Below are 22,500 nucleotides of genomic sequence, written 5' to 3' on the forward strand. Positions count from 1 at the left end.
ACACACACACACACACACACACACACACACACACACACACACACACATGCAGGTTCCTAATACAGGCCACATGTTTCTGGTGGTGATTTGGGGGTTGGGAGGGGAAGGGAAAGGACAGAGAATGCAGTGGTGGGGGGTGAAGGGGAGGAGTTAGATGATGAAAAGACCAGTTCCACAAGTGAAGCATATTACCAACCCAGAATGGAAAGGGCCGGAAGGAAAACCCACCCACCTCACCCCTGCGTTCATTCTATCAACCTGCAATTGAAGCAATCAAAACCATATGTCGGCTCTTCCAGATCTTTCTCACAGGACAAACATGCAAAAGGGCCTAGGGCCTGGCGTTACCATCAAATAGTAATTGATACCATATGAGCTACAAAACAGAAAAGCACATGCAAACAGCCATCTCTCTCACTACCCCCAACCCCCCCAAACCTCCTCCCTAGCCCCTTGAGAGGTATGAAATTGCAGGTCTTGCCGGGATGCTAAGTGCACAGCACACCACAAGAACAAGTGTACATAGCTGCACTGACCACCTGTAAGCCACAGCAAAGGAAGGGCAGGGCTGGCTGGTCAAGGCAGAGTCTCAGAGAACAGCAGGAGGTGAAAGGTCATCTAGGGTTAATCAACAAGGTTACTGATCATGTAAGAAAATGAGTACAGGTGTGAAGCAGAACGTCAGAGCCTTGCATGGTGACCTCTCAGAATATCCTGTCTGTTACCTCTATATCACATCTAGAGTACATTTAGAAGTGATATTATTCCAGGGTCCTTTCTTGCTCATAAATGAGATGCTCAGAAAATAACAATCACCTCAATTGCAAGGACATTAGGAAAAAATAATCCCAATATGGTATCTGCTGAGGTATCCTTTCCTGACATATTTTAACATTCCATTGTTCTCATATAAGAAAAAAAAATCCCAGAAAATTCACTGAACTGGAGATCCTAGCAATTGTTGGGTACAATGTAATACAGTAGGTAAAAACGTTTCCTATTTCCTCCAACGCTGACAGAAATACAAGTAGCGTACGGCTCTCGCCTCTGCATGTATGTATTTTCTTATTAACTTGATCAGGCAGAAATTTGCAGAGATTTGTTTGCATTCAAAAGTCACAACAGAATGTCAGTTTTACAAACCACGGCTCATTCTGTGGTGAAACGTACAGATCTGGACCAAACTATTCACCGTATACTGCCATTTGTTCCAATTCCTCCACCGACTGCTTCTGCACAAACAACTGGCTTATTCTAAATACTTACAACTTTCTTCATTTTTCTTCCTTCTCTTTATTCCATCCTATATGATATTCTAGCTCTACCATTCCAGTCAAGCCTAAATATTTTCCAGATGGGGCTGAGGAACAAAGCACCATGTAAACGCCCAAAGTTTAAAAAGGGTCAACTAAATTAAAAAAAATAGGGGATGGCATTACTTCATCTCCTGGGAAGTAACTTTACAGCCTAAAATTGGGGAAAATATTAAAACAAAATCAACTCTTTCACTCCTCCAAATTCTTAATGAACAGATTTTTCAGACCCTAGAATTCTTTCCAGTCTGTTTGTTTTGCTTTTTCTAATTTGAAACCAATCACCACAATGATGATTTAAACTCCATATTACAATAAATTTCAGTCAATGATATGGATGGAAAACTATGGTCTGAAGATTCCACAGTTTCTCACAGTCCGGTCCCAGAGTCGGGGAAGTTATGAGGCCCATTAATTCATCATGACATTGTGCTAATCCTGCATAGTATCTTCCCTAAAATTGTGGTGATTACATGCATTAACAAGGTGACATTTACCAACAGCAACAGCTAGATCAGAGATAAAGCAGGTACATTCAGAAGGTGAACAGAAGGTAGCAGAGATTAAGGAGAGGTGGGTGACTGAAAAGAAAAAAAATAACAAAGATAATAAAATGAAGAATGTTATGGTAAAATTTGTGGGGGGAAAAAGGAGGAGAAAGGGAAAGATATGGATAAAAGGCAGAAGATCAGAGCAGCCAGAACAGCTGGAGAAGAGGTGTCAAATTAGTAAGATTGGGATAACCACTTTTGGTAGGCTCTAACCTTACCTCTGATTTCCCTGCGTGATCCAGTCAACATAATAACACTGTGCCTGAGCATCTGCATTGTTTAAATTTCATTCTGTGGTGTTGTCTGCTGATTGGTCAGACAAGACTGACAACATCAGCACCACAATCTTGACAGACAAGGAGCAGGCAGTACCACAGCACAGAATTCAAACAGTACGAAGAGAGCACACTTCTCGCCGACTACGTGGAACTCAATCTGTTGGGAGGCCTGATGGTTGCCTGGGAATGGGAGGGCGTGGGGTAAGATCGGGAGGAGGGCATGAAAGTTATGAGGTGGAACAGGACTGCTCCTGCCACCCAAATGACCAACCTCAAACTCATGAGCAAGACCCAGAGGGAATATGGACCTAGCTACATCTGGACAAGTTTAGTAAGCTTTCTTTCTTCTCCCACTCCTAGCTCCTACTACCTACTGAGGAAAAGGTCAGAAGCCTTTGCATGACTGATTCCTTTGGGGAATTCTGCTGTCTGTAGAGAGGGGAAAAATAGGAGTTTGGGTTTTGGTTGTTTCATCATTTCCCCTAAGTTCCAGATGCTGTTGGAGGAAAGCTAGGCCACACACAAATCTTCCCTATCTAGGATTTTGCAGAAGAATGGGGCAGACTCAGATGTAGAGGGACTCTGAATTCTGGACAGCATTAAACAGACGACTGGTGCTTAAGGAAGAAGGGGGAGTGAAGGCCTGTGAGAAGGCAAGTGGAAAAGGAACAATGAAGCAGAGGGAGGATACTTTGAAGAACTAGAAACAGAGAAAGGGGAAAGGGAAGTAGGAAAGAACATTACTTTGAAGGATGCTTTGAAGGCACGGATTCTTCACCATTCTTATCTAAACTACTTTTGTTATTTCTACAAGTTAGGTTAGAGTGCTGCCATCTTAAAATGAATAGTACTAATTTCATCTGACAAAATCTGACTGGGTTCAGATGATCCCACAAGTAGGGCAAGACACATCACTACACTACTTAAGACTATTTTTGTGTCTTGCCTTTCGTATGTGCAGTTATGATTCTTTGATGAAAGATTTGGACAATCTGAATCATATGTCAAGGTGCTTCCTGAAGACAACAGTTGGTCCCAGGAGTTTGGGGATAAAGTCACTAAGATGATCTTTTGGTTCCTAACTCCTGGTAGCGTACCCAGTGTGTTCTGCTAAGAAAATTACCAGCAACATGTGCTCCTAGCATTCCTGACAATGTAGGCAGGACTTCTCATCAGATATCACTGAATAGTTAATATCACTGCTATCAAGCAGAACTGTAAGAGAGAGAAGTAGTATGGAGAGGTGTGAAGGAGAGAGCAGGAGAGCAGAAGGGGAAAAAAGAAGGGCACAAAAAATGTTGACCAGACCTGTAACTTCATTGGTATGGGGAACTCTAGATGAGGCATTTCCTGAGCCAGCACTTTCTCTACAACTTCTAGCCTTAGTGATATCTGGAGGGACTGGGAATCTAAGCTATTTGCTGGGGGTCAGTCTTGTCAGGAGAGGGACTTAAATGCTGTCTCTCTAGTCACCCTAGGGTGACCTTTAGAGAACATCTAGTTTGGTGTTCTCCCTTTCACACAACATGCTATGGATTAGAAGGAAAAGGTTAACTGTAAACAAAGATTCCAAAAACCTTTCATCACGCAAAATCACTACAACTTACCATCCATGAGAAGGTATTTACTACTACAGAAGCGGTACAAGCCTTGCCTACAGTAAAACAATTAGATTTAAGGTAAAAAATGAAAACTCCACCCACAAAGAACCTTTAAACTTGTGGCCTTTTTTCTGTTAAGTGTGTGAACACAAACAATTTGGACTAGCTCTTAAAATGAATGATGGAGTGAGAAACAGCAGTGAAACTAAATAGATGGCAGAAAAGGGAGGGACAAGGGGTAAACACGTAGAAGTTAGACCGCGAGCCCCTTGAGAGCAAGGACAATCTTTTTTTGCTTTTCTTTCTATCTCCAGTGCTTAGCACAGTGCCTGGCATGTGGTAGATGCTTAATAAATACTTGTTGACTACAAGTAAGGTACTGGAAAAGTGAAGTGACGAGACATGTAAAATGTCGCAATTTGTATTAGGAAGGCTGGAGTATCAGAGAGAGGCCAAAGAAAATTGAGAAAGATCAAGGAAGAATAAAGGAGAAAAAAATGGAGATTTCTATAGAACAGAGCTCACTAGGAAGAAAAAAATAGGGAGATCAAAAACAGAATGTGTGAAATACAAAAGAAATAATTTGATAAGACTAAAAAAGGAGAAAACAGAAACAGGAATATCAAATTTGATACTGGAGTAAGTAAATGGAAAAAGAAAAAGACAAGGGGTCAAAGACAAAAGAGAATGATGGAAACAAGTTGAACACAGACTTGCCAGAGGGATACAAATACATACATACATACACATAATTTGTAAACTGATGAAATTCTAAGTTGCATCTAACCAAAATGAACATGTCCCTGAGCCCTTTAAAAATGATATCTTCAATGCAGGCTGAGAAAAACATACGAAAAGTGTTTCATATATTTTCCTCTATTTCAGTATCAGCTTTGTAACATTTATGCCAGATTTTTCTAAAACCAATTTGTGTTTCTTAATTTCCATTATCTGTTTACAAATGCATGAGAAAACAGTGAATGTATCACACATCTGCCCACATTTACGCCTTAATTTCTCCATAATTCTCTGGGAGAAAAGCTCTTAAATATTGTAATAGACTAGTTCGTTGGCACTGGTCATTACCAATGATATTCTAGGATCAAACAGTCCTAAAAGGAAATTCTGACTTTGTATTCCTTAAAGTTAAAAAAATAAAATAAAGAAGTATTTTCACCCCTTTTTAAAATATTCAAAATAACAGAATAACACGATTTCCCATGGAAGATGAAGATCTAAAATACACCATACAGCTGTCATTCCAGGTTTTATTTTACCACCAGTTTGGAAAAGATGACCATTCTTTTATATTAATAGCCCATTACATTAAATCAGCTAAATGCAAACATTAAGTTGTGGTGGTGGGGGAATCTAGAACTGTCTACCTGGTGAAAACATCTACAGCGGCACAGAACAGAAAGGGAAGTGAGATTACAGCAGTTTCAGGTGCTGAGACACAATAAAAACAATGAGGAAAGAAAATGTTTGCTTTTTATGTCAACTGAGATGTCAGTACCCATTAATAAATCTATCTGCTAAATCTACTCTTATTCATGTGGGACATCACCAAGTTAAAGTAAAATAAATTATCTTTAATTAAATGGAATTGTCGTCTTCCTCCTGCTATCATCCCCAATTATTACATCCTAATCAGCCCTTTTGGGAGAAGGCATGAGAGAAAGCTGAAAGGCACATTTACTATAAACAATTTCTCTTTCTGTCAAGTGATGGAAATTTTTATTTTAAATATTGTTTAGGACTACTTTCTTTTAACCATTTTTTGATGGAAGCAATTAAAACTACCACAAAATTCCACCTACTAAAATATTAGAACATCTATAATATTGATCACAATAATAAAGTGTTCCTTTCGGTCCCTCCTTCAAGTAAAATTCAGAAGACTGGATAAGGTAAAATGAAATGCCGATCACTTGTTTAATTCTTTTTTAAACTATACCTAGTTTTAAAAACAGAGGTCAACATTATGGAAAAACTTTCCCAGGGGAAAAAAAAACAGTCTAAACCCATTAAAGCTGAAGGAATATTGTCATGTACAAAAGTGACAGATTGCTCTATTTACAAATGTTTTCCGATCTACTCTAGCACAATTTCCCCCCTGACCACACTACCTTTTTTGCTCCAAGTCGTTATCACAGCATCCTAAGAAAAGCAATGACATTTTAACCAAGACTATGAGAAACAATGCATCAACAGAGCCAACATATTGATACTCTAATATCGACCAAACAAATGATGAATCATCAAGTTAACTACATAAAGTCTCTACACTCCCCCCAATTATATAAAAATAGCTGACATTTATATGTGGCTTTGAGATATGCAAAGTCCTTTATATACCTTAGTAACCCAGTGACGTAGGCAGTACATTTATTAATATCCTCAACTTTGAAATGAGGAAACGAGGGCTCAGAGTGTTTAAAGGATTTGCCCAAGATGTAGTATAAACAGAATCTGAATCTGGGTTTCCCAACTCCGAGGACAGCGCTTTTCCTATTCTCCCATCCCTCCTCCTTTTTCTAGTGGTGGTAGAGGATTAATTTGAGGGGAATGAAGCTACGTTACAATATATTCTGTTATGTCTTTCCCCCCAAACCTCGAGTTGCTTATTGTGTTTCTTCTTCTAACTGCTGACTATGAGGCTTGGGGAGGGAATGGGGATGACAAAGTTTATTTTAAGGTCCTATAACAACCAAATCAACAGTGTTACCAAAATTGAGGTTTTTTTTTTCTGACTAGAAAAGGTGGGGGTAGTGACTGTTTTCTGACTATTTAGTCCAATTTTTAAAAATATATTTTTTTCAGGGTGTAGCACTGTTTTCATTTAGCATGGCTTTGAATTGCCGCCTACAGAAGTAAAAAAAGAAACCACAGCTATACAAGCCTGCTGACTTTCTTATAAAAGAACCCGTTTTAAACTTGTTTACACTACTGATTCCAAATGAATTCAAGATGGTGGCTAGTTAAAGAAAGAGAGACCATGCCAGAAAGTTTGATCAAAGAACTTCAATTCAGCAATGTTCAGTTTTAATTGACCACTAATTAAACTACATTAGCCCAAGAAAAGTCTGTATCACTTCTGAGTAATGAAGAAAAGAATTAATTTAACCCTCTGTCAGTATGTCTTTAGCAAACACATATGAAAGCAACTTCTCAAATATCAGTCATGAAAGGGTGTCCAGTTTTAAATGCCCAAAGTGTTCTACAAAATTAAGTGAGGGGAAAAAAAAACCCTCAGTTTTCAAGTTTGTTTCTTAATTCTCTGGTGATGTAACCTTGCAGGTATAATTATCTTCATTAAAGATACCTTTAAAGATGTCAGCGTACTCACAGGATTGCAAAGGGTTCCTTTAAAAATTGGATTCAGTATATGGCATACTACCAGCCACAGTTTTAACTTTCCTGTCTTCTAGACAAAAATAGAGCAGATTTGCAAAATCATGAGAATTTTCAAAGACTTGGAACTCTCCTTCTGGGAAAAGTGAGTAGAGGAATGGAAAAAAAATACTGCAACAACACCAAAAAAGCTCATTATAATTAAGACACATAGACTATATCAAAACATGATAGTGACATTAAAAGCCCACATGTTAAGATAATTAATTTCAGAAAACCCTAATTGCAAAATATTCTGATTTTTGAATACTTCAACTCCCAAAGTTCTCTTCCAGATACAAGATTCTTACAGAATTGCAAAAAAAAGAAAAAAAACATCATGAATAACAAGACCCTATTGCAGATTTAAGTCTGAAATGCAAGAAATAAGAAAATACTGCTTTTTAATCTAGTGTTTATGATCTCTAAAGTCTCCTGTATTAAGTAATAAATTCAGAGGCCAACTGCACTACAATGTTAAGACATTAAGCCTAAAACCTTGAAAATGAAATAAGTTTTGCTGGGTTTTTTTTTTTAAAAACGTTAATAGTAAGTTGAGTTTCTATTTTATAGCAATAAGGACCATTTTGCACTCTGCATCAAACAGTACTGCATCTTACAATTCCATAAGGTCACAGCATTCTTTGATGAGGGCTATACTTGTGGCCTCAACACACATTACATTTATCCTAATGATTTTTGGCAACCAACTACTGCATTTCATACAAAAGAATTTAATGAATACCATATTTTTTTTTTACATTCTGCCAATGCTCATTAAAATGCACTTGTTTGTGCAATGCAATAGCTAGCTATAGGGAACCAAAATATTAATGCAAATTGGCATTTCTAAGTTTAAAGCAGTATTTGCATAACAGGAACTAAACATGGTACAAGCTGAAAGAGAGCACACAACACAAATGCCTCTTAACACCCTAATTATTACAGGGAGAAATGAGGGTTTGTGTATACCAACAAGAGCCCAAAGATAAAGCATCTGCCAGTTTGTGACACTGTGAGATCCTGATGCTCAGAATGCTCAGTCTTACCAAGATGACTATGGCTAGAAAGATTTCACAATCATTTCATCTGATAAACAGAACAGATACAAAACATAAGCAAGCTCATTCACTTAAAAAAAGGGAACAGGTCTTACAGACTTACTTACTTACAGACTTGTAAGTCTCTATCAAAGAAACTAAAACCTAGATTTAAAGAGATGATTCCCACAGTATGAAAGGGTTTTGGTTGTTTTTTTTTTCTCTTGAAGCAAGAGGACACTAAAGTTAGTTCTATGTATTGATAACCAAGAAGTTGGACTTCTCATTAATGAAATGTTGTGTTTGTTGTCTGGACATATTGCAGTACTTTAAAATGTTCACCTTTGGCTCAACTACGCATGAAAAGATCATGGGGAGATGTTTCCTTCCCTTTCATTACACGCAAATAATATCCCAGCAGGCTGCAGAATGTCTTTTGTTAGAGAGACTGAGGAAAATGTCAGGCCCCAAAATACAACATTCATTCATTCATACAATCTAGACACTCAACAACTTCTGGCTGAACACGTACTTGTATTAAGTACTGAATAAGATAAGAAATGAGTATAAAACTCAAACCCACCCCTCCAGGAGCTTACAGTCTCACTTGGGTCAGACAGCAGACAGAAAATGAAATGGCTTAGTAATGATGCCACGAAGGAGAAGAGTAAGTCGCTAAATAAGCATCACCAATAATGACTACAAATGGAGTGTATAATAAGAAGAGGTCAGTGACTACTTCATATTTCTATAATATTTTAAGGTTTACAAAGCATTTTCCTCATAAGAGTCCTGTAAGAAGGTAAAGTGAATTTTATCATTCTGATTTATGAAATGGGAAATGAGTGAACTGAGATTTGGAGAAGTAGGATGACTTAGCCACTGCCACGGTTTATTTAGTGGGTATTTGAGGCAGGGATGAACCCAGGTCTTCCAGACACCAAGGCTCTATCCAGTACAACAAGTTATGGTATTATTCTAGTGATAAGATGGCAGCAAATCATTGAACCCCATGATCTCTGAAGAATAAAAAATGCAAGTAACTCAAAGGCCAATCAAAACATCCACAAAAGGAATAATCAGGCCACAGCACCTAACCAAAGAGAGCTTGCACAGAAAATAGGGAATAATTGATATTATTAAGGTTGTATATGTATGTATGAATGACCGGAAGTAGTGGTGAGATGGTTATATAAACAATGATAAGACAACCTAGCATGGCACAATAGTACTCCCGAGACTTAAAAAGAACAAGAAGGCCTTCAGCACATTAGTTAAATTCTCTGCAGGAAATTTACAAGAAAACTTAGGGAAAAAAATCACAGAGAATGAATGAGAATGAATGGATGGATGAGTTACAATCTGCGAGGATGGAGGCATTAAAGAAAATGTAGTATAAAACTGCAGGTTTTCTGAAGACCATATGAGGCTATGACCCAAAGATTAGAGATTTAGAGCAAGAGTTTTTATTAACCTTTTTTTTTTTCATAGATACCTGTGACAGTCTGGCTATGGACAGAAGGCTATGGACTCCTCACAATAATATTTGTTACCTATATTTGTAATGGAAGGAAATGCTAAATTTCAATTAGAGGTTAGTGAAAATAACAATGTAATTATTTTCCTACCTAAGTTCACAGACCCCTGAAATCTAACCCAGATGCCAGGTAAAGTACTTTTGAACTAGAGCTATGAGAGACTTTGGAGTTCATCAAGTTCAACTCTTTCATGAGGAACCGAGGATCATCAGTACAGATAAAGTGACTTCCCAAGGTCACACAAGTAATAAGTGGCAAAAGCAGGATCTGAACTCAGGTCATCTAATTCTAAATCTGGTGCTCTTTCCATTCTATTATGATATTTCATATTTCTTAAAAAAAATTGTAAAAATAATGAACTACATGTTTCTAAAGGCCTAAAGAGAACTGTTTCAAATTTACATAGATAATGACTTAAAATTTTTTTTATCAACAAAAATAAAATTTACCTAAACATTATAGAAAGTTAAAAATCCAAATTTTGACTTCAGATGAATAAACTTACTTCTATCTGTATAACATTTCAAGATTTATAAAACATTTTCCTAACAACAACCCTGAGAAATGGATACTGAAAATAGTACTTATCCTCATTTTTACCTAAGAGGCCACTAAAGAAGAGTAAGTGGTTTGCCTACGGTTACAAAACCAGGAAGAGTTAAAGCCAGGATTTTAACCCAGGTCCTCTGACAAGTCTCATGGCTTCTCCACAACATCCACTGACTTTACAACTACAGCAGTACTCTGTAAGACTAGAAACAATCCAAGGGAAAGCAAACTGGATTGGGAGTCAAAAGATGTGTGTTAGAATCTCAGTTCTGTTCCTAACGACCCATGTAATCCTGGGCAAATCATTTAACTTCTCTGGGCATCTGGCTTCTCGATGTTAAATGAGGGGGTCCATTTTGATGATCAGAGGTCTTACCACTTCTACATTTATATTCCTGTGATTCTATATAAATTCTTCCATCACTGCTGATTACAATTGCTCTATGTTTCAGGGACTGCCATTGCCCTAGCAGTCAACCTTATGATAATGCAGTTCTCGATAATAATGTTGGCAGATTTATATTCAAAACTTTCTAGTTTGGTAAAGACTAACAGTCTGAGCTTGGTAAAGACTAACAGTCTGAGCTTAGCTAATATAGTTTTTTTTTCTTTTTTGTTTTAAGTCCAGATCATCCCTACGGTCATCATGAGGTACTGAATAGGGAGGGGAGAGGCATTTAAAAGTAATAGATAAAGAATCCCAGGATCCTAGATTTTGAGCTGAAAAGGACCTCTGAGGCCATTCTGGGTAGTCCTGTTCTCCTATAGTTCAGCAAACTTGGGCCTAGGGAGGTGACAAACCTTCCTAGGAAGAAATTATCAGAGAGATGATGCTGGCATCTAGGTTTTCTGATATGAGATTAAGTGCTCTTTCTATTCTAACATGTGATCTTTAGAAGTTTTTAAACATTGAAGGGATTTTTCTTCTTATGCTAAGCTTTTAAAAATACAGCAAATTTCATACTAAAACATTGGGTAGGAAGACAGTAAAACATGTCTGCTATAAATTTTGGGATAACTTTGGGAAAAAAGCTACTTAACCTAATCCATTTAAATACTTAATATTTATGTATTATATGATAATTATATTATACATTTTATATATTGATATTTTATCTATTTAAAATTGACTTTGCAAATCTTAAAACCATATAAACCATATATGTTAGCTATCATCATTGTCATCATTTTGGTCCCAGCTTCTTTTATGGTAAAATGTAATAATATTCTTTGAACTACCTATCTCATAGGATTGTTGTAGAACAAAATGAGATTTTGTATGTGGAAATGGCTTTGCAAAATAAGATACGTGTGCAAGATAGTGTTATTATAATTATTCATTACTCATAACAAAACGTATTAAGGGGTTTCACTTTTATGCTGGGCAACATCTCATAATAGAATAAGCACAATAAGGTTGATTTTATGCTCAGTAAATATTATTTGACTCTTAAAACAGTATTCAACCAAGCACCTTTAACACAAGCTTTTCAAAGTGCACTATAAACACAATGTGATAGCAAGTGTGATTGTTTCAATTTTACAGATGGCAAAACTGAGACATATGGAAGAGAAGAGAATTTTTCAGAGTCCAACACAGACAACCAGTGATTGATCCAAGAAGGGAACCTTGGCAGGTCTGTTATATCCAAACTCAATGCTCTCTACTCATTAGACCTCACTGCCTTTTGTTTAAAGTAAACTGCAGTTATTCATTTTTTTAAAAATTATCAACATGAGGGAATGTATAAATAACAAAATCGATGAATTTATCAAAACAAATGTAATTAGAGTTTTTGCCCATTTGTCTGCTATCTAACTGTGGCTCATCCATTTGAATGGATGAGGATAAGCTAAGGGTGGGTGGCATGGTTGTAGACAAATTTAATTCTTTTAGTAATGAAGAGCAAATCACACTAATTATCAAATGAATACAAACTTATTAAATGTTTTTAGGTAGCAATGTACACCTCTGAGCTTGTTGCTGTTCAGTTGCTTCAGTTGTGTCTGACTTCCTAATCCCATCTGGGATTTTCTTGGCAAAGATACTGGAGTGGTTTTGCCATTTTCTTCTCTTGCTCATTTTACAGATGAGGAAACTGAGGCAAACAGGGTTTAAGTGACTTACTGGGGTTAACACAGCTAGTAAGTGTCTGAGGCCAGATTTGAAATCAGGTATTCCTGACTCCACAACTGGCATTCTAACCACTGCACCACCTAGTTGCTCTCTGAGAGCAATTATGTTGCCAGAGTGACATTAGCATTAAGTTAGAAAATGGAGTAAGAATACTGCAATACGGAAGCTTAGAATACTTGTTTTCAGTAGAACTGTAACACCATCAAATGTGAAACACTGGATGTGGAATAGTTCAAAACTAATCTGATCCTTCCAGAGAGTATGGGTGTTGGGTGGAGAAGGTAGAAAGGGGGGAAAAGTGTGTCTGATCTTGGTAGTTTTATACCTCAAATTACCATTAGCACTGCCCAAGTCACCATCTTTGTATTGTGCCCGCAAGAACCAGTCCTTGAGAGGATTTTTTGGTTTTTGTATCTTTGTATTTGTGTTCTCATTGCCTAATAAATGCATATTGATTGATTCTGTACAGAATGATGGATGTAGCACATCGCCTGCCACAAAATGCAGTAAATGTTTATTGAGTTGAAAAAAGAAGATATATGGAAGAAAAGAAAGGGAGGAGGACATAGGGGATAGATTACTAGCTTTGGAGTAAAGAAGACAGGTTAAAGTTTTGCTTGAAATACTGTGTAGATGATACTAGAAAAGTCTTATGTGTTCCAGGTAACTATCTAAGTTACAGAGGAGTTACTGATCTGCTTGAGTGAGTTTCCAAACAATGGAAGTTCCCTAAACTAATTAAATCATAGATTCAGACATAAATGCATGGAAGTACTGCTTATTATCAGAAATGGTCACGCTCTCTAACATTTGGAACAAAGTATAGTATTGATATGCTTCTACCTTAGAAAACCATCCGGTAACAGGTCCTGTTTTGTCAGGCTTATTTTCTACTGGCTGTGGGGAAAAGGGGGGAAGCGATGAGAGGGAAATACCTTTAATTTCCATTTCTTTATTTTGACAATTACAAATGGCATTCTGGTGGATGGGAATCTATAAAGTGTCTCGAATGACAAAACACTAAAAAGAATCTATCATTTCTATTTCTAAACATTTTTTTATTTTGATATATTTTTTTTAAATTTTGGTGCCCCATTATGGAAATATGTCCATACTGTGTGTGTGTGTGTATGTGTGTGTGTGTGTGTATGTGTGTGTGTGTGTGTGTGTGTGATTTCATTGGTGTAGATAATCCTTGATGACAAATACAGGACTGCACTTGCTTTGCAACTTTTAGTCTTCAATAACTAACTGCCTAGGGCATTGACAATTGCTTGTTAGTTTGTGTCAGAGGGAGGTCTTCCTGACTTTGATGCGAGTTCTCTATCCAATATGCCATGCTACCTCTGACTATACTTTCAGGATGTTAAGGAAGAGCCACCCAAATTACCTTGAGAGTTACAAATATATTTAGAATATGCAGAAACGTACATTATTGACCCAATGTAAGCTGCAGAAGCAGCTGCTCTGAAGTGATTTTTATTTGTTCACCAATGAGGTACTGTATTAACTAGTTCAAAAATGCTCATTTTTTTCCATGGGAAAGCTTCATTTTACAGAGAAAATAGCTGGGCACTACTGTGGCACAGTCTGTAAAGAGAAATTCAGCACAGTTTTCTATGTATATTATTTGTTACAAAAATCCCTGAGAAAATCTTTTACTCCTGCTAATAAAATATTGCTATCAATAAAGTGGATTATCATGCTAGGAACTAATTGCTTATACAATTAAGGGATCAGATGACTTACTTCTGAAGATATGCTTATACAATAACAATAGCAATAGTGACTATCTTCTTTGATTTTCTTAAAAATTCATAAAAATATCAATCTCCTGGGACATTTTTGCTTCTGAAAAACAAGGCTACTGCTCTCTTCCTGAATGTTTATTTTGTGTGCCACATTTTGGTCTCCAGGTATTATGGGGAACCTCATCATCCACCTATAAACTCAGAACCAAATTATCCATATTCATTCTAGAATCCTGTAATTTTGGATGGATCATTTCTGAAGTGATTTCATTAAAACATGTATGATGTAGGTTCACTTTTTCTACATACATACAAAATGGAAAATTTTAATGCTCAAATAAAGAGCCTGTATCTATACCACTACTAATAAAAGAAAGCTTGGAGCAGACCAAAAGCTGACATTATTACATAATCTATGTAATTATGTATTTACATAGCTATCCATCTATCGATCTATTCATCTATATATCATCATAAAATCTGCCACACTTGGAATTCTGATTGAGTTACACAGGTAAAAAGCCTAGGACCAGCCAAAAAGTTTAATCTACACAGCTCCCTATTGGCAATACATCTGTGCAGGAACTGTGTCCATAAATAATTTCACATCAGGCCAGCTGTAATTCAAACTCATTACATCACCTACTTCAAGAGTTTGAGAGTTGCTTGTCTACTTGAATTTGGCCAAGTTAACTTTCTTTTAGTTGCACTAGCACCTCAATATTGACGTGACATTTTGGGAACCGGTAAGAATCTGAATAGCCCAACTAAATGCTGGAAGTGTTGTCTGGCTCCCCAAAAGAAGCATAAAGATTTGCAAAGTGAGTAGCAAAAAGCTAAAAATATTCTATGTAAAACAATCATGCTAAGGCTATCTAAGCACTTACTATTCCCCCTGACTATTTGCATAACCTAAAAATAATGAGAAAAAAAGATAAAGATACCACTTATACCACTCCTACTATAAAGTTTTGCTATACATTTCTGAAGAGCAAAGCTCTAGCTTCTTTATTTTAGAGGTTAAGAACTCAATTATTCTTAGAAGGGTTTTCTTGGGTTTTATTAAGTATCCTGAGCAGTCTCACTATTCCATAAAGTTTAGAGAAGTTGATTTGTCATTATGTTAATATTTTTTTAGATGAAAGCATTTCAGAAGTACATTATTTATCATCTTAAGTTACAAGCATGAGCTTTATTGAACTATTCTCTGCTAGAATGTGGGATTAGCAGATTCATATCAGTAAGTCTAATTTTACAGTTACCTTACTTAAGTTTTTAATATAGCACAGGTCTTCTTTTCAGGTGTTAATAGAAAAATCAATTTTACATCACAACAGCTGTGATCACTTTAAATACCACAGCTGTCATAAGTTGAACATAACCAATTTGAACATCTAAGGTTATGTTGCAAATGTAACAAAATGAAAGCTTGATGAGTCTAATGATTTAGCCTCCCTCCCCTACCCCTTTAAGCCAAACTCCCAGTAAACTACTACAGAAATAACCAGCATAGTTTAAAATTCAGCTTTTATTTCCATCCAGTCAGCCTAAGAATGGAAATAGAATTTCATTTTTCTTTAACAATACTGCTGTGTAACTGGAAAGCATGCAAAAACAGTATTAACTCAGGTAGCATTACATTAAGGAGCTGCTACTGAAATTGAGGATTAATTTATTTAAACATTTTGTTAGGTAGTCAGGAGGATACATGATGGTTGCAATGTGTTTTTAAATGCTGGGAATTTAAATTATTGTAGAGGACAAAAATAAAAATAAATAACTATGATCTAAATAGCATCAACTAGTAAAAATCATTTGTCCACTTCTTCAAAAATTCACCTTGGCAGAATAAACTTTTAGTACAAAAATTTATGAGTTAAGGTGAGAAGGAGATAACAGATCTAAATTTTCCACCTCCACCCCCAACTCCATCCACTTAAATCCTGTGACATTGTGTTTATATTTTTCCAGGTTATTCAGAATATAGCATATACTAAAATGGGTTCGGTGGTAGAGATTTCACTCATTGGCGTTCGGACTTTTGGTTTCCCAATGTGAAATCATCTGGGGGTAGTGGATATGTGTCATCGCTATAGTAGGGAATTAGTTAAGCATTTATTGCTAGCAATATTATAAGGAATACAAAGAAGGTCAAATGTTTAAAAAGGAATGTGTGCATTACTGAGAGAAAAAACTAAACTAAAAACATTTCTGTACATATTATACTTAGAATGTTGTACAGTATGTATTCAAATCTTCTTTTTTCTAGCCAAATTCTAAATTCTGGTAGTTGCTCATATTTTAAATTTTGCCTAAATTCATGTTAAAATAATCTTTCTATCTTTCCTGATTTCCATCCACATCATTCCCACGGGTTTACTCTTTGGAGATAATAGATTACTTCATCTGGAATTTTAAAACTTCCATAAGAATGCCAAAACAACACATGATTGTGTTCAGAGAAGACTTAGGAAGCAGGTACCAGCAAGCACCCGTCCTCCTGCTTGCATATGAATTTTCAAGCGACATAAAGAAGGCTGGAGGTTTCAGTTACCTCAACACAAGAAATAAGGCCCCCAAAGTAAAGCTACATTTTTAAAACATTTATCCTCCAACCAGTATCACACAAAGGAAGCCTGAGAAAACAGCATTCATCCTCCTCATGCATGTTGCGCCTCATCTACTGAATTGTAATAACAGGTGCAGTAATAATAATATGCTGGGCAATCAACTTTTTTTACTCTGATTTGTCAGTTTAGCTTAATAATGCCATTAGGAATGTAAACATTTCTGCAATTTATATTTAAAAGTCAATAAAATAATGGGGTACAGAATTTATCCTTTTTAATTTTTTAAGTAATACATTTGATTATTTTAATCACGTCAGTACTTAACTGGATGGGGTTTAAATATGCATGTAACATCAATTTAATTTGTTTTATTCGTTAGAAAAGCTATTGAGCAATATGCCATTATTCCCTTTAAAACAGTGTAGCACATTCTGGAAAAGGGGAGGATGGAGCACCTCTACTATTATTATGGTTTTGAGGAAGGAGGAATTCTGAGCTTTCAGGAATATCTTTTATTGAGCATTTTTTTTTAAAATGTGAATCAAAGTATAATAACTGTATAACTAGTCTACACAATAAGGGCTTTACATACTGTGGATAAACTTTATTGGAGCTGCTGTAACATTAATGTGGTTGGTAAATGCATCAACTATTTTTAAGACTGTGAGATTTTTCTTAACATAGCAATTCCCACTTGAACAGGCTTATTATTGGTGCAGTTGTTCAGTACTCTATAATTCTCACCCTTACGTTTCTGGAGGTGAAAAGCCAAGTCAAATGTTAGCCTAGATTGTTAACATCCTCTATTCCTTTTCAGGTCAGCTACAATGGAAGCAGCTGTAATACAACTTTACCCACACTGCCCCACCAATTACTTCAACCATGCCCTCTCTCAGGAGGAGTGTAATTTGGTCTCTAGGAGAGCTCAGCCCTAGGTCTCTGGAGCATCAGAGCCAAAGCTTGGCTTTTGGGAGGGTGGAGTTTGAATTGAGATTGCCAAATACAATTCCTTGACATCTCAGGTGTTTTAACCTACTTTCCCCTGTTTTATACTGTTATCCTAATAGAACAATGTAGATTTTTAAGATAAATTAAATCCTATAGAACGTTTCATGTTTCTCCAGGCACCTTATGAAATGTTGCCAGGATAATGCCAAAAATATTTGGATGGCATTTACTGATTTGCATATAACAAATACTGACACAAGAAATCAGAATTTGAGGAAAGCTAGCTAAATAACTCAAAGTACCTGAAATTTAAAATGACATCAGAAATATGGATTTTTACATTCTAATCCGTATAAAGTGTGTGATGTAAACACATTTGTTATCAAAAGGCTGTCAACATTCAATTTGGCACACGTACCATAGAAAACCAGCCATTCGGCACTGCAAATAAGATTTCCAAAGACACATACTAAACCATTTTCAGCTCGTATTAAACAATTTTAATTTTATATATGCATACATAGAAAATCTCTGTCTCTCACCCTACATACATATGTAACACACATAAGCCTTTTGTACACATTGGATAAAACATGATCTTTTTAATAATATAGATTTGTTCTAAGGTATTTTAGACATGTGTAAAATCATAATATACCATATAATTGAGGACATATATTAAAATATTTTATATCCTTAGAAATACAAGTTTCTGGAGAAGCAAATATGAAACTTTCTAAAGAGTACTACTTCATCAACTAAAATAAACAAACAAAAAAAGAATTATCTGATTCCTTTCCTGGCAATGCTCATATATTTTTCTTAGCACCTTAATAACTGTTTGGCTTCAGATCTATGAGTGTATTCCAGATTATAAATATTTTATAATCACATGGAATGTCAATTATGTTTTAAAAAATATATATGTTTATCTTATAAAGATTCACATTGTAGCACCTGGGATTTGATACTTAATCTAAAATATCAAGTGTAGTTAAGTGCCACCTAAGATATGTAGTAGGGTCATGAGAGTCCAGAAAGAATCTCAGAAATTGAGCTTCAATCACTTACAAAAACATTCATTGTGGGGAGAACAAGGCTTATTTCGAACACTGGTAATCCAGCAGGAAAGAACTGTTCATTACTAGATAAAGAATAGTTTTTGTGTCCTGAATATCCCACAATTAAAAAGACAAGCATGGATCTGATAAACAAATTGGTGTTTTTATTCAATACTATTTGAAAATGGCAAGAAAATTTGGATCCCAACCACTTCCAACACAACCACAAGTTGCATTTTAAATCTATACGTTATCACCTGACTAGAAACTAGGATTCTTTGTAGATGGGTTGACTAAGTGTATGGTTTATAACTTACATATTTATTCTGTAGAAATAATAATATTGCAATTACTTTCCCAATGGCATAGCTGTGTACAGACACCTGGAATAGAGTTAGTAAACAAAAATCCAAAACATATCCGACTAAATATGACAACATCTGAATAAATACTAGCCAAAATATAATAGACATTTTCCATAATAACTTACAAGGAAGATATCAAGCTCTGCTGTGCTTCGGCAATTTTATAGTAAAAGGAGCATAATGCAAACCACATTTATAGTGGAACAGGAAACAAACAATTCTTCTGCACAATTTCCTGTAGATCAGTGGGAAAGGTATTTAAAGACTGTATCAGCTATTAGATTTTTTTTCTCATAACCTCTTTGCCCCTTCCCTAAGTCTTTTCCATCTCTTTTTTGATGTAACCTTAACAATACAACTATAAGATGGCTATTATTAAGATATCAGAAGCATATTAAATGATTTTAGGTCATCCAGATATTCAGGATTAAATACAATTAACCACATCTATGACATATTTATATTTTCTTCCTGATACATTAGCACCACAAAGATGCTCACAATGGCCTTTTTGATTCTCAGTAGCATAACTATAACTAAATCAGAGGCATCAGAGCAAAATGCAGACACATTATCAAAATTAAGTATCTAGTAGATTTTACTAGCTTAAACTTCAAATAAGTAAGTAATATGGAAGTATGTTTTACTTCAATCTCATATAAAATGGAAAATCTACTTTTGATACTATATTGAGAAAGACAATAATGGATTCTTTTAGAAAGTCAATACTATATAAATAAGATTTTAAAATATATTAATGAAATGAGAAGTTTTTTTAGATGCAGGCACATTGAAATTTCAGTACATACTTTTTATATAATATTTTGCTTCCTTACCATCAGTGGGGAGCTCAAAATGATATTAGTTTATAAAATGATAAACTGTTCTATAAAAGCTACTACGCCAAAAAAAGTGATCTGTCTGCACTGGTTACTTTCATTTCTAATCACAATGCTGAAAATAGTAAGTACATAAATTATTCCCCCTTTTCTTAAAGCATCGAATGTGATTTGCATAGTTGACATAGGATGGAAAACTTTTCACTATAGTATTACTTGCTTGTGACTGCCCAAACTAATTCTGGTGTTTATGAAGATAGGAGTGCAAGCAAAATCTATTTTAAAATGTTGCCTCTCAAAGATAAGCAGTGCACATCCCATGCCTAAATCCTGAGTCTCAAATTATGATCCTTTTATTCTACACATTGAGTGATTATAGCATTATTTAATAGTGGTTTTAAAATAAAGGTTGTTATTTCAGATGAGGAAACAAATTTTCCCAACATTATTATAGGAAAATCTTCATATCACATGAAAGGATTCGTATGTTAACATAGTCTTGTATTTTGGTATTAGGCAGACGGCAGGAATTTATGTTATTATTTGCTCTATGTTATTGATATCAGGAATGGTGCTATATACATTCATTTTCATCTATGAACTTTAGGAAGTTGAAAAGCTGCATAATAAGCCCAGGAGACAGAATGCACACACAAAAAACTCATTACCATCTACTTTTTGAGATTTGATGACTTGACAAATAACTATTTCAAAACAACTAGTTTGAGACATGGTTTGAAGCTTGTTAGTATAAAGCAAAAAGAGCAATTACAATAATTATAGGTTTCTCTATACGATTTAACACATGCACATGCTGGTGAGAGTTGATGATTTGATCTTAAATTACCATTACGAGAAAATTTCGCCACTTTTGTTTTTAATTTCATTCTCAATAATTTTATCTTTATGGGTTTGTGATATTTTAACATGTGTGCTATTTGACCAAATAATTACTTATTAAAATCCTAGGTTGATGGAAGTGTAAGCAGCTATAAAAATCTAATTTAAAGATTAAAACTACACTGATTCCAGTCCAGTTAATGCTGGATGATAGTTATACCAGGATGGAGTATACACTCAATGTATCAGAGTAATGAGATTGTAAATAGGAGACTTTAAAAAGGAATTGTAATGATTTATTAGGCTAGAAGAATCTTCCCTGTTATGCTAATAACAGGTCATACTTTTAAATGTTATTTTTGGATGAATATGACATCAGGCAAAAATGGATTATCTCTAAAGAAAATCACAGTCATCCCTGAGTCAAGTTCAGCAAAGCACTCACCTGAGGGAAGGTGTAGATACTCCTCTCCTCCCTCCCTCTTAGTAGACTCTACCTTACAGTCACATTCAGCCATTCTTGGCCAGTTCAAGTTTTATAATTTTTAATGGAGCTATCTTTAATAGAGTCCACATTTCAAGAAAACTGCATTTTTGAAGAGTAATGAAAACAATTTGCTAGGCAAAGTGGATAGGAAAATCTTTAATAATTCTGGGCAATAGGAAATTCAATTTTTCCTCTGCTTTTCTGAAAATACTTTACGTAATTTCATTTATTCTAATGAAAAGTTAGAGGAAAACAGCTTTTGTAGATCCTGGAGTTATACTTTTTTTTTTTTAAATTGTTGATATGCTTTATCTGTCCTCGCCTTTCCATAGTAACTCAAATTCATAGTACTTTGGAATGATTTTGCATTTTTCTTCTTCTGTTTATTCCCAGGGAAGACCTGCTTCCGCTTGCTGCTCTCAGTTCAGAGAGTTCAAACTGAATTTAAACAAGTAATTGACTTGTCATTGAAAAAAAAAAAGAGAAGGAATTCAAGAGCTGTGTCATCTGTAGAGGAAAACTTGTGCAACAAATAGCTAATCATAAATAACTCCCACTATCTGAGCAAAAAAGATATATGTACATGCACTCACAGTTCATGTATACATATAAAACAAACAACAAAATAAAACCCAAGAAATGCAAGAGCTCATCGATAAGCATTTTGAACAATTAACGCACGGTACACACAATCTCCGCGAGATGTCTGGCACCAAATCAAAAGCTGTACGATATAGAATCGCAGCCAGACCCATGCATACTGCCTAATAAACAAAATCCTATTTTTTAAATGTGGACATAAAGACTTTAAAAAATGAAAAAGAACTGGCTCCATAAATGGAACTCTCACAACTTGATCCTGGTAGAATTTTCCATTTAACAAAGCTAAATTAAAGGTTTAGCTACAACTAGTCACTTAAAAATGTTTTCTGGTGATGTTTCAACTCGTTTTTGGTTTTTTTTTTCTGACAATGTATTTACAATTTTACTTTTTCTTGTGTTTTACTGAATAGATACATATTACCATATTTGTTTTTAATAAACATTAAAAACAGTTCCTATTAATATATTTCCTATGACAGAGTGATCTTGATTTTATGAATACCATCCTCTTTAAAAAAAAAAACAACCAAAATATTTGGCAACCGAGAAGACATATTAGTGATATGATGTCATATTCAGCATTTTTTATGGTACAGGCAACTGGCAAGCCGTGAGAATGAGATACATATGAAAGAT

General features: G+C 35.3%; 1 protein-coding gene across 7 annotated transcripts in view; it reads right to left on the reverse strand.

Annotated features, from left to right (window-relative positions):
• Positions 1-22,500, reverse strand: part of TCF4 (transcription factor 4) — a 440,264-nt gene that overhangs the window by 96,560 nt on the left and 321,204 nt on the right. Inside the window, exon 2 of one of the 7 annotated variants that reach the window (XM_027868762.1) lies at positions 19,221-19,330. The exons of the other annotated variants lie outside the window; for them this stretch is intronic. The gene's annotated coding sequence lies outside the window, so the exon portion shown is untranslated. The remainder of the gene's footprint in view (positions 1-19,220; positions 19,331-22,500) is intronic. 7 annotated transcript variants of the gene reach the window in all.

Source organism: Vombatus ursinus, unplaced genomic scaffold (genome assembly GCF_900497805.2).
Source record: "Vombatus ursinus unplaced genomic scaffold, bare-nosed wombat genome assembly UNPS02014791.1, whole genome shotgun sequence".
Taxonomy (NCBI): Eukaryota; Metazoa; Chordata; class Mammalia; order Diprotodontia; family Vombatidae; genus Vombatus; species Vombatus ursinus.